Source organism: Ailuropoda melanoleuca, chromosome 11 (assembly GCF_002007445.2).
Source record: "Ailuropoda melanoleuca isolate Jingjing chromosome 11, ASM200744v2, whole genome shotgun sequence".
Lineage (NCBI taxonomy): Eukaryota > Metazoa > Chordata > Mammalia > Carnivora > Ursidae > Ailuropoda > Ailuropoda melanoleuca.
The window spans coordinates 11375624-11386076 of NC_048228.1; the positions used below are offsets into that span (position 1 = coordinate 11375624).

Genomic DNA, 10453 nt, shown 5'->3' on the forward strand with positions numbered 1-10453 from the left:
GGGCTACAGGTGACCCCAGTACCATTCCCTCGCCAGTCCTCCTTCGTGCAGGTTGGCACTGCCACCCATATCACGCTGTGGGGCTGCTCTGGGACTCTTTCCTGATCTGTCCCGTAGGCTTCCTTTTCTGTAATTAATATTTATGACTTGTGTGATTTGGTTCATTTTTCCATGAAAAAAAACCAACCCTACTGCTCTTAGGAAAGACTCTGAAACTCATTCACCCAGATCCATGATTGTTAATGGTGTTAAAATGACGCCACTCCCAACGTGTTTCTGAATTTAACAGGGATCACACTTCAAGCCAAAGGAAAGAAGCTCTAGCAAGTGACATTTCAGCTGAGCTAGCCGTTGAGTGGGGTGCGATGGGGGAGGAGGCCAGCAGCAGCATCCGGGAGACCCTAAAATCATGACATCTGGGAAGCAACCACTGTTGGACATATAGGCCAACCCTAGCACACGGGTAAACAGTCCACAGAACTGGGGCAGGGGGAATTTGAGGAATTTGCTTACTTCTCAAGTGGACAGAGGGGGAGATTGGACTAGTGAAGTATTTGGTTCCTCCTCCTCTCTCCCTCCCCTCCTCCTTCTCTTCCTCTTCTTTCTCCTTCTCCTCCTCCTGCAGTTATCTGGGATTTCTGGCATCGGAGAAATCTGCATCCATACCTAGGCGTTGACTCTGATGCTTTCTCCAGGGCCAAATGCAGCCTTTGCAAGACAGAGTGAACGCTACTTAGAGTGTCGGGGTTTTTTCGGATGAATGATGGTCTACCTTAGTGAAAACAAAGCACTAGACTTTTTGGACCATGAAGACCAGGGTTTGAGTACCGGTTCTGCCCACTCAGAACTGAATTTAGGCCTCCATTGCCTCCTTTATAAAGTTAGGGTAATGCAGCCTTCCTCAAAAAGTTCTAATGAGGCGCGCCTGGCTGGCTCAGTCTGAAGAGCGTGTGACTCTTGATCTCAGGGTCGTGAGTTTGAGTCTCATGTTGGGTGTAGAGAGTACTTAAATAAATAAAACTTTTAAAACTTAAAAACAAAAAGTTCTAATGAGCTGAAGTCTTGGAAAGGGCTTTGTAAGCTGCACAGCTCCTGCCAAGTGTTAGCTGTATGGATAAGATGCCCGTCTAGCCCCTAGTTGAAAGTCATCTGGAACAATTAACGCTCAAGGCCTCTCCTAAGGGAGAAAAAAAGAGGTATTTGAGTTGATGTTTTATAATCCACTTTACCCTAAATAACACTGGGCAAGAGCTGAATCACAGCACATGAATTATAGCCTGGACATAAGATTGTTGGAAACGTTCCCCAACATTTTTAGCCAAAACATTGTTCACTCCACAATGTTCTCCCTTTTCTGCATCCCACACCCAGCCAAGTACTGACTCAGTCTTCAGGGAGAAGTCACTTGAATTCAACAACACTGTATTTAACCTCTTTTTTTAAAAGTGTATTTATTTAAGTCGGCTCCACACCCAACGTGGGGCTTGAACTCACGACCCTGAGATCAAGACTCGGACACTCTTCTGACCGAACCAGCCAGGCGTCCCATATTTAGCATCTTCCTGTATTCCTACACTGAGCCAGACCTCTTCAGGTCAGGAGGGCCCCGGTACTAGAGGTCCTCAAGAGACCAAAGCAAAAGTTGCCACAGATGTCATAAAGTGATTCAGGCATTAGCGAGAGGACGTACTAAGAGATAAACAGCAAGATTCCTTCCAGCTCTAAAGTTGGACGTGGAAGAGCTCCTGCTCTCTAGAAGCAGACAGGCTTGTTAGGGAGATAAGGCGCGAAAACAGGAGTGTAGACAAAAGGCCAAAATGAGTACAAAGAAGAAACGGCTCTAAGACCTCAGGGGCCAGTAGGGACCAGAGAGGGACGCATTCCTGGAGGTGAATCTTGACTCGCAGGCGTGGGATTGGGAAGGGAGAGAGGGAGGAGAAAAGACAGTTGTGGGAAGAGGCAAGAGACCATATTAGCCAAGGCTGGAATCCCAATCTGACCACCACTGACGGAGCACATCTCCGAGGCAGGTGCAAACACAACTAGGAATTTCAGTCCTGAAGAAACCGTGGAATACCTCTTGGTGTCAGTCACACGACTTGAAGTTGAAACCGGTTGGTTCTGTGGCAGCGGGGTAGGTGTCTCTTTGTTTCAGGGCAGCAATCCTCTGGAAGAAGGTGGAAACCTGACCCAAGGATGGCACATTAGCTTCGTGACGAGAGGGGGCTTCTGGACTCATTCTTCATTTGTTCCTCCAGCCCTCTCAACCCTTTTGCAATCCATTACCCATGTAACACCCACTTCCATTTGGGGCATCTGGCAGGCTCAGTCAGTAGAGCACGTGACACCCGATTTCTGGGTGGAGAGTTCGAGCCCCACTCGAACTGGGGTAGAGTTTACTTTATTTTTATTTTTTTAAAGATTTTATTTATTTGACAGAGAGAGACAGCCAGTGAGAGAGGGAACACAAGCAGGGGGAGTGGGAGAGGAAGAAACAGGCTCCCCGTGGATCATGGAGCCCGATGTGGGGCTCGATCCCAGGACCCTGGGATCACGGCCTGAGCCGAAGGCAGATGCTTAACAACTGAGCCACCCAGGCGCCCCAGAGTTTACTTTAAAAAAAGAAAGGGGGGCGCCTGGGTGGCTCAGTCAGTTAAACATGTGCCTTCTGCTCGGGTCATGATCTTGGGGTCCTGGGAATGAACCCGCATCAGGCTCCCTGCTCCGTGGGGAGTCTGCTTCTCCCTCTCCCTCTGCTCCTCTCCTCCCCGCTCATTCTTTCCTCTCTCTCAAATAAGTAAAATCTTAAAAAAAAAAAAAAGACTGCAGGTTGAAATAAGTATAAGGAAGAAAGATAAAGCAAGGGAGAGGTGTTCTTGATGGCCACAAAGGGCCTAACAAAGTGTTATCTGAGATCTGATGGTGTGTGGAGGAGGCTTCCACGTGTATCTCGAGGCAAAACAGTAGAGGCAGAGGAAACAGCGGAGATAAAGCCCGGAGCCGGGATTAGCATCATGTATCTGAATGACCATTGCAAGGAACGGTGGCTATTTTTTTAACTGGGTGAACCATGTGGGTTTCACCCAGCAAGGCACTCCCTTACAGCTGACTATAGGGTAGGCATGGCTTAAGAAGTCAGCCTGTGTGACTTAGGACAACTGAAGTTGGATGGTTTGGACCAGCTGTCACTGAAGGAAGGGCGGGTCCTTGGTCTGTGACTGCCAATCGGCATACCCAGACTCTAGGGCAGTGACACTGCAGCCGAAGGGAAGGAGGCGTATAGTCCGCTAGTCGGTGCAAGGGGCAAATCCAACCAGGCAAATTCCCCTTCCATTCTGGACATTGCTGAGGCCTTGTAGAACTCACGAGGCGCTCACACACAGTCTCAGATCTGCGAGTTACGCGGGCAGGGTCTTCAGCCTCCTGTTGCAGACAAGAAAGCTAAAGTAAAATGACTTGACTGTGACACAGTAAGCTATGAGCCAGGCTGAGACCCAGGTTTCCTGACCCCCCCACCATCGAGTGCTTGTTCCTTAAAGAAGACTGCTGCATGGACCCCAAGATGTTGGGGTCAGAACTCTGAAAAGCTGATGAGTGGGAAGAAGCCCGCTCCTTCCTTCTCTCAGCCCACCTTTGCATCTTTAATTATAAATACGCCATTTGGGGCGCCTGGGTGGCTCAGTTGTTAAGCATCTGCCTTGGGGTCAGGTCAGGATCCCAGGGTCCTAGGATGAGCCCTGCATCGGGCTCCTTGCTCAGCGGGAGTCTGCTTCTCCCTCTCCCACTCCCCCTACTTGTGTTCCCTCTCTCTCTCTATCAAATAAATAAATAATATCTTTCAAAAAAATACGCCACTTTCCATTTCCAGACACAATTTCTGGGGCCTCTATTCCTCTCCAAATCCATGTTCAACTTTCTCTCATATCCTCATTAATATTTACTGATGATAAAGTTAAATGTATTTTTTAAAGATCTTATCTATCTATTTGACAAAGAGAGAGAGAGCACAAGCAGGGGGAGTGGCAGGCAGAGGGAGAAGCAGACTCCCCGTTGAGCAGGGAGCCCAGTGCAGTACTCTATCCCAGGACCCTGGGATCATGAGCTGAGCTGAAGGCAGATGCTTAACCAACTGAGCCACCCAGGTGCCCCTAAAGTCAAATGTATTATTTCCAATGTGAGAATATTGCATTTGCATGAGGGATAAATCTTAAATCAATGACACGAGTAGTTTTGGGGGGCAGCAATGTCCAATAGAAATATAATGCGAGCCATACATGAAATTTAAAATTCTCTAGTAGCCACATTCAAAACATAAAAAGGGACAGGGTTGGGGAGACTGGGTGACTCAGTTGGTTAAGCATCTGACTCTTGATTTTGGCTCAGGTCATGACCTCAGGGTCGTGAGATCGAGCCCAGTGTCCAGTTCTGTGCTTAGCACAGAATCTGCTGGAGATTCTCTCTCCCTCTCGCCCTCTGCCCCTCCCCCACCCCAGAACACACGTGTGCGTTTGCCCTCTCGCTCTCTCTCATGACCCTGAGACCATGACCTGAGCCAAAATCAAGAGTATGGTGCTCAACTGACTGAGCTACCCATGTGCCCCAGTGGACGTCTTTTTTGGGGGGCAACGTGTCTTCTAATATCCCTCCTATCACACTAGAAGAGCATGTATCGTCCAAGAATAGAAACGAAAAGGAACTATAGTTAACTTGACTTTTTTTTTTAAGATTTTATTTATTTATTTGACAGAGAGACACCAGTGAGAGAGGGAACACAAGCAGGGGGAATTGGGAGAGGAAGAAGCAGGCTCCCAGCAGAGCAGGGAGCCCGATGTGGGGCTCCATCCCAGGACTTTGGGGTCACGCCCTGGGGTCACGCTTAACGACTGAGCCACCCAGGTGCCCCTAACTTGACTTTTATTATTTTTTTTTAAGATTTTATTTATTTATTTGACAGAGACAGAGACAGCCAGGGAGAGAGGGAACACAAGCAGGGGGAGTGGGAGAGGAAGAAGCAGGCTCACAGCAGAGGAGCCTGATGCGGGGCTCGATCCCATAACGCCGGGATCACGCCCTGAGCCAAAGGCAGACGCTCAACCACTTGTGCCACCCAGGCGCCCCTAACTTGACTTTTAAAACTGTGGAAGCTTAAACTAGAAGGGTTCTCTGAGATTCTCTGGTCCAGAAGTCCGCAAACTTCGGTCCTGCCAGATCTGGCTCACTGCCTCTTTTATTCTACAGCCTGGGAGCTAACGATGGTTTTTACATATTTAAATGGTTAAGAAATAAGTGAAGAAAGAATAATGCTTCATGGTATAGGAATATTACATCAAATTCAAAATTCAGTGTAATAAAGTTTTATCAGAACATCTTCACGCTCATTTGCTTAATTTTGCCTTAATTTAGCTGCTTTTGAGCTATGACGGCAGGTGAGTGGCTGCCACAGAGACCATATGGCCCATCACACCCAACATGGTATGGTCTGGCCTTTTGCAGAAGAAGCAGGCTCACCCCTGGGCTGGAGAAGCAGCTCCCGTTCTGTTGGTGGGAAATTGAGGCAGAGAGAGAGAAAATGACCAGCTTGAGATCACACAGTCTGCCAGTGGCCAGATGAGAGCCCTTGGTTCCCTGTTAGGGCTTTTTTCAACTACACTACCCCATCAAGGCAGGTAAGAAGGTTCTCGGTTTATCACGACAATGACCACTTGATCCTTGTGTATGTTTTCTCTTAGCGCCTTCCCACACACAGGCCTGATCTAGGCTTTAGAATGAGCCGGCCTCATCTGTAACCTCAAGAGGGCAGCCCCGGCTAAGGTGACTCCAGAGTGCACCCTCTTATCCAAGAGAACCAAAATCCCGAATCCAATCCGTATGTTGTCTTATCCCCCCATCCCTACCCAAAAGAAAGAAAATGGGTCAGAAGGGCCTGAATCGGTTTTGACGGTGATCTGCATACATATGAGTCCAAATGTAAGACACTTCCCTTTTATTTTAAACCAATCACCAAAGCTGAATTCGAGCACACACAGAAAAAACAAACATAAACTAAAAAAATCCCCACATGTGGCTAGGACAGAAGGCACGGAAGCCAAATCAGCAGCAAAAGAAAGTAGGCATTTCAGAGAGAAACACCCACACATTAAACACACACACACACAAACACACACACTTTTCTGAGTACTGGGGGGACGTGGAGAGGAAATTAGTTCTCCCACAGCCCTAGGGACAGGTTTAAGTAGGTGAGCGGAGCTGCGCTCATGACCCAGATTTGTCCTCGTTCTGAGTGGGCTGAAGAAGAGGTTCCGTCTCTTCACTGGGGGGAAGGCTAATTGTAAAATGGGGCTAGTGGGCCTTGCAGCCTAGCATCAGGGAGGTATTTATGAAATATAATTAATGTTTGCAGCGGGTTTGGGGATCCCAGATTAAAAGGTGCCCTGAGCCAGGCGCAAGACGGACGGGGGTTACTACGAGGGCAGGTACGTTCTGTGGGTGTCACCACTGTTGTTGTTGACTAAGGCAGTAGGGGACGAAAGTAGGTTAAGACCATGTGGCACAATCCTTCAACGTGACCCAGAACAGGAAACCTGTCCAGGGAGACTATCACATCAGATGGTGCAGAGAAATTTCACGGAGAATGCACAGATCCCCTGAGGCAGAATGGTTGGCTTCAGGACACCTAATCTTGCCTGGAAGAAATCTGGTGGGGCTAATTGGAAAAGCACATATGGCACTTCCGGCTTTACAAGGAAGGGGGTTCAGTTGCATTACTCAGCACACGTATTTCCTCAGCCTGAGCCTGACTTCTGAGATCTTCTGAGAACTGAGTATTTTTTTCTAGGTAATCCTAAAAGGCCTGGTGCTGGGTAACAGCAGGAACTAGGCTGGAAGTCTAATTAAGCATCCCCGCATTACAACACTTAAAAACACTTAGGGGAATCCCAGTGAGTTCCTAATGTCTAATTCCTAGATTTAATCCTAAATTGGCTCCACTGAATCCTCTTGTATGACCTTGGCTAATTATGTAATATCGAATCACCAGCAAGAACCATGAAAAATTGAAAATGATGGCATGAGTTGTTTTACTTCTCCTTGTAGATATTCCGTCAGAACCAAAGATGAGGGCTTCTTCTAGGAATAAAGCCTTAGCAGGGGGCACCTGGCTGGCTCAGTCTGTAGAGCACCTGGCTCTTGATCTCAGAGTCCTGAGTTTGTGTCCCACGTTGGGGGTAGAGTTTACTTAAAAAATCAAAACAAAAAAACACCTTCGCATATAGGAAATTGCTTTCAAACTCCAACGATCAAGTGTATTACTTACTTTAGTCCCTGGAATAGCAAGAAAATGGAAATGCACTGAATGGGATTCTTTTTCTTAGTTATTCTTACCAGCTAGGACTTTGTCCAGATCAGTCCTGTAACATGTGGGAAGATCATGTAGATTTATCATGAAAACAAATAGTCTGGTGTACTTGATGTGTATTAAGAAATTCTCAGCAGAGGGGCGCCTGGGTGGCACAGCGGTTAAGCGTCTGCCTTCGGCTCAGGGCGTGGATCCCGGCGTTGTGGGATCGAGCCCCACATCAGGCTCCTCTGCTATGAGCCTGCTTCTTCCTCTCCCACTCCCCCTGCTTGTGTTCCCTCTCTCACTGGCTGTCTCTATCTCTGTCGAATAAATAAATAAAATCTTTAAAAAAAAAAAAAAGAAATTCTCAGCAGAGGGGCAGCTCGATGGCTCAGTCGGTTAAGAGTCTGACTTTTTTTTTTTTCTGAGAGTATTTTATTTATTTCTTTGAGACAGAGTGCGAGAGAGCACAAGCAGGGGGAGCAGCAGGCAGAGGGAGAGGGAGAAGCAAACTGCCCGATGAGCAGGGAGCCTGATGTGGGGCTCGAAGCCAAAGGCAGACACACAGCTGACTGAGCCACGCAGGTGCCCTGAGAGTCCGACTCTTGATTTCTGCTCCGATCATGATCTCAGGGTGGTGAGACTGAGCCCTGCATCAGGCTCTGTGCTCAGTGCGAGTCGGCTTGGGATTCTCTCCCTCTCCCTCTGCGCCCCCTCCTCCATGCGGATGAGCTCTTTCTCTCAGATAAATTAAATAAATAAACAAATAAATAAAATCTTTTTTTAAAAAAAAAAAGAAATTTTCAGTGGAAACATCAATACATTTGAAGCTTTATTGTTACCTAGCAAAGTAAATCCACATCTCCAATACAGTATTTGCTTTGTAAATTATAATCTACCAAAAAACAAAGCAAAACAAAGAAAGAAAACAAGAGGTAATATAATAATATTTAGGTGCTCAGTATTATAAGTGTAACTTGAGGGGTGCCTGGCTGGCTCAGTCAGAAGAGCATGGAATTCTTGATCTCGGGGTTGTGAGGGTTTTTTTGTTGTTGTTTTTAAGATTTATTTATTTGACACACACGGAAAGAGAGAGAGCACAAGCAGGGGAGCAGCAGGCAGAGTGAGAGAGAGAACCAGGCTTCCTGCTGAGCAGAGAGCCCGACCCCAGGACCCTGGGATCATGACCCGAGCCAAAGGCAGACACTCAACCGACTGAGCCACCCAGGAGCCCCATCGGCGTTGTGAGTTTGAGATCCCTGTGGGGTNTTTATTTGACACACACGGAAAGAGAGAGAGCACAAGCAGGGGAGCAGCAGGCAGAGTGAGAGGGAGAACCAGGCTTCCTGCTGAGCAGAGAGCCCGACCCCAGGACCCTGGGATCATGACCCGAGCCGAAGGCAGACACTCAACCGACTGAGCCACCCAGGAGCCCCATCGGCGTTGTGAGTTTGAGATCCCTGTGGGGTGTAGCGATCACTTAAATAAAAATATATAAATAAATAAATGTAACTTGGAACTTAATTTATGACATTCAGATAAAGCTAGCAGACTTAGATGTTTTTGGTTTTTCGGCCTTTTTATGATTGTCAGTTCTGTGATGTTACATGGGTTAAAAGGCCAAATCCCATTCTGTGTCATGTTGTTTCATCCCTGAGTTTCAAGCCAGTTGACAGACACTTTAGGTTCTGATATAGCCCTCTGAGGAAAAAAACAAAGTCTAAGTAACAATGACGATGTTTCCACATTTATATATTTCTCACTTAAGGAGTCAACAAACTCAGTTTTATCCTTTATCTTAACTCTCCCAAACATAAACACATCCGATGACAAAGCAGTTCTTTTTTTTTTTTAAAGATTTTATTTATTTATTCGACAGAGATAGAGATAGCCAGCGAGAGAGGGAACACAAGCAGGGGGAGTGGGAGAGGAAGAAGCAGGCTCCTAGCGGAGGAGCCTGATGGTGGGGCTCGATCCCATAACGTCGGGGTCACGCCCTGAGCCGAAGGCAGACGCTTAACCGCCGTGCCACCCAGGCGCCCCGACAAAGCAGTTCTACATCTGTTCTGTCCTTTTGTTGGATCTTTTTTTTTAAGATTTTATTTATTTGNGCTCGATCCCATAACGTCGGGGTCACGCCCTGAGCCGAAGGCAGACGCTTAACCGCTGTGCCACCCAGGTGCCCCGACAAAGCAGTTCTACATCTGTTCTGTCCTTTTGTTGGATCTTTTTTTTTAAGATTTTATTTATTTGACAGAGAGGGCGAGAGAGAGAGAGAGAGAGCACAGGCTGAAGGAGGAGCAGAAGGAGAGGGAGAAGCAGGCTCCCCGCTGAGTAGAGAGCCTGCATGGGACTCATTCCCAGGACCCTGGGATCATGACCTGAGCCAAAGGCAGATGCTTAATGACTGAGCCACCCAGGCACCCCCATAAGTGGCATTTCTTGCGTGGTCTCATTCAACCACACCTCATCAGCATTTGCGTCCATGTATTCTGGCTTTTGGTCTTCCACTAGATGAACTATTTCTTTCCATCTAGCTATCTAGCAATCTATTATTTTTGGACAGGAAGTAGGATTTATTGATGGGTGTGAACAAGGAGGGGGCAGTGCTGAAGTTCTCGTGAGTGCAGGGCACGCCCTTTGTTCAGAGGGCCACCATTAGTGATGTATTGGACCCCAAGGCCACCTGGGATGAGCTTTTCAGCCGCCATGCCTTTAAATCCACTCACAATAAACCCAGTAAAACCCTTCTTCTTGAAGATGTGGATCTTCCTGCGGTCAGGGAACTGGAACTTGGCCCTGCTTAGAGCCTCAGCCACATGCTTCTTGGTGGCTCAATCACATGTTCTGCAGTTTAGTACAGATGCACATGATGACCTGGCCGATGTGGACCCTGGTCACTGTCCCCCGAGGCTTTCCAAAGGCACCTGCATACCTGTCTGGGGGCTAGATTGGGGATAGCATGAGGTCAGACATGAATGTCCACTATCTCCAAGGTCCCTTAAGGCAACTCATACAGGCAACAGGCTGCAATATATTACCAGGGAGGGTGCTGTTTGCAGCCATCGCACACTGGGCCCCACGGGGAAAGAGCACATTCGGCTTAATTGGCTGCAG

At 47.7% G+C, this 10453-nt stretch overlaps 1 non-coding gene across 1 annotated transcript; it reads right to left on the reverse strand.

Annotated features, from left to right (window-relative positions):
* Positions 1-10319: 10319 nt before the first annotated feature.
* LOC117804508 lies at positions 10320-10453 on the reverse strand. Its single transcript, XR_004628991.1, has one exon. It is a non-coding gene; the product is annotated as a small nucleolar RNA SNORA70 (small nucleolar RNA).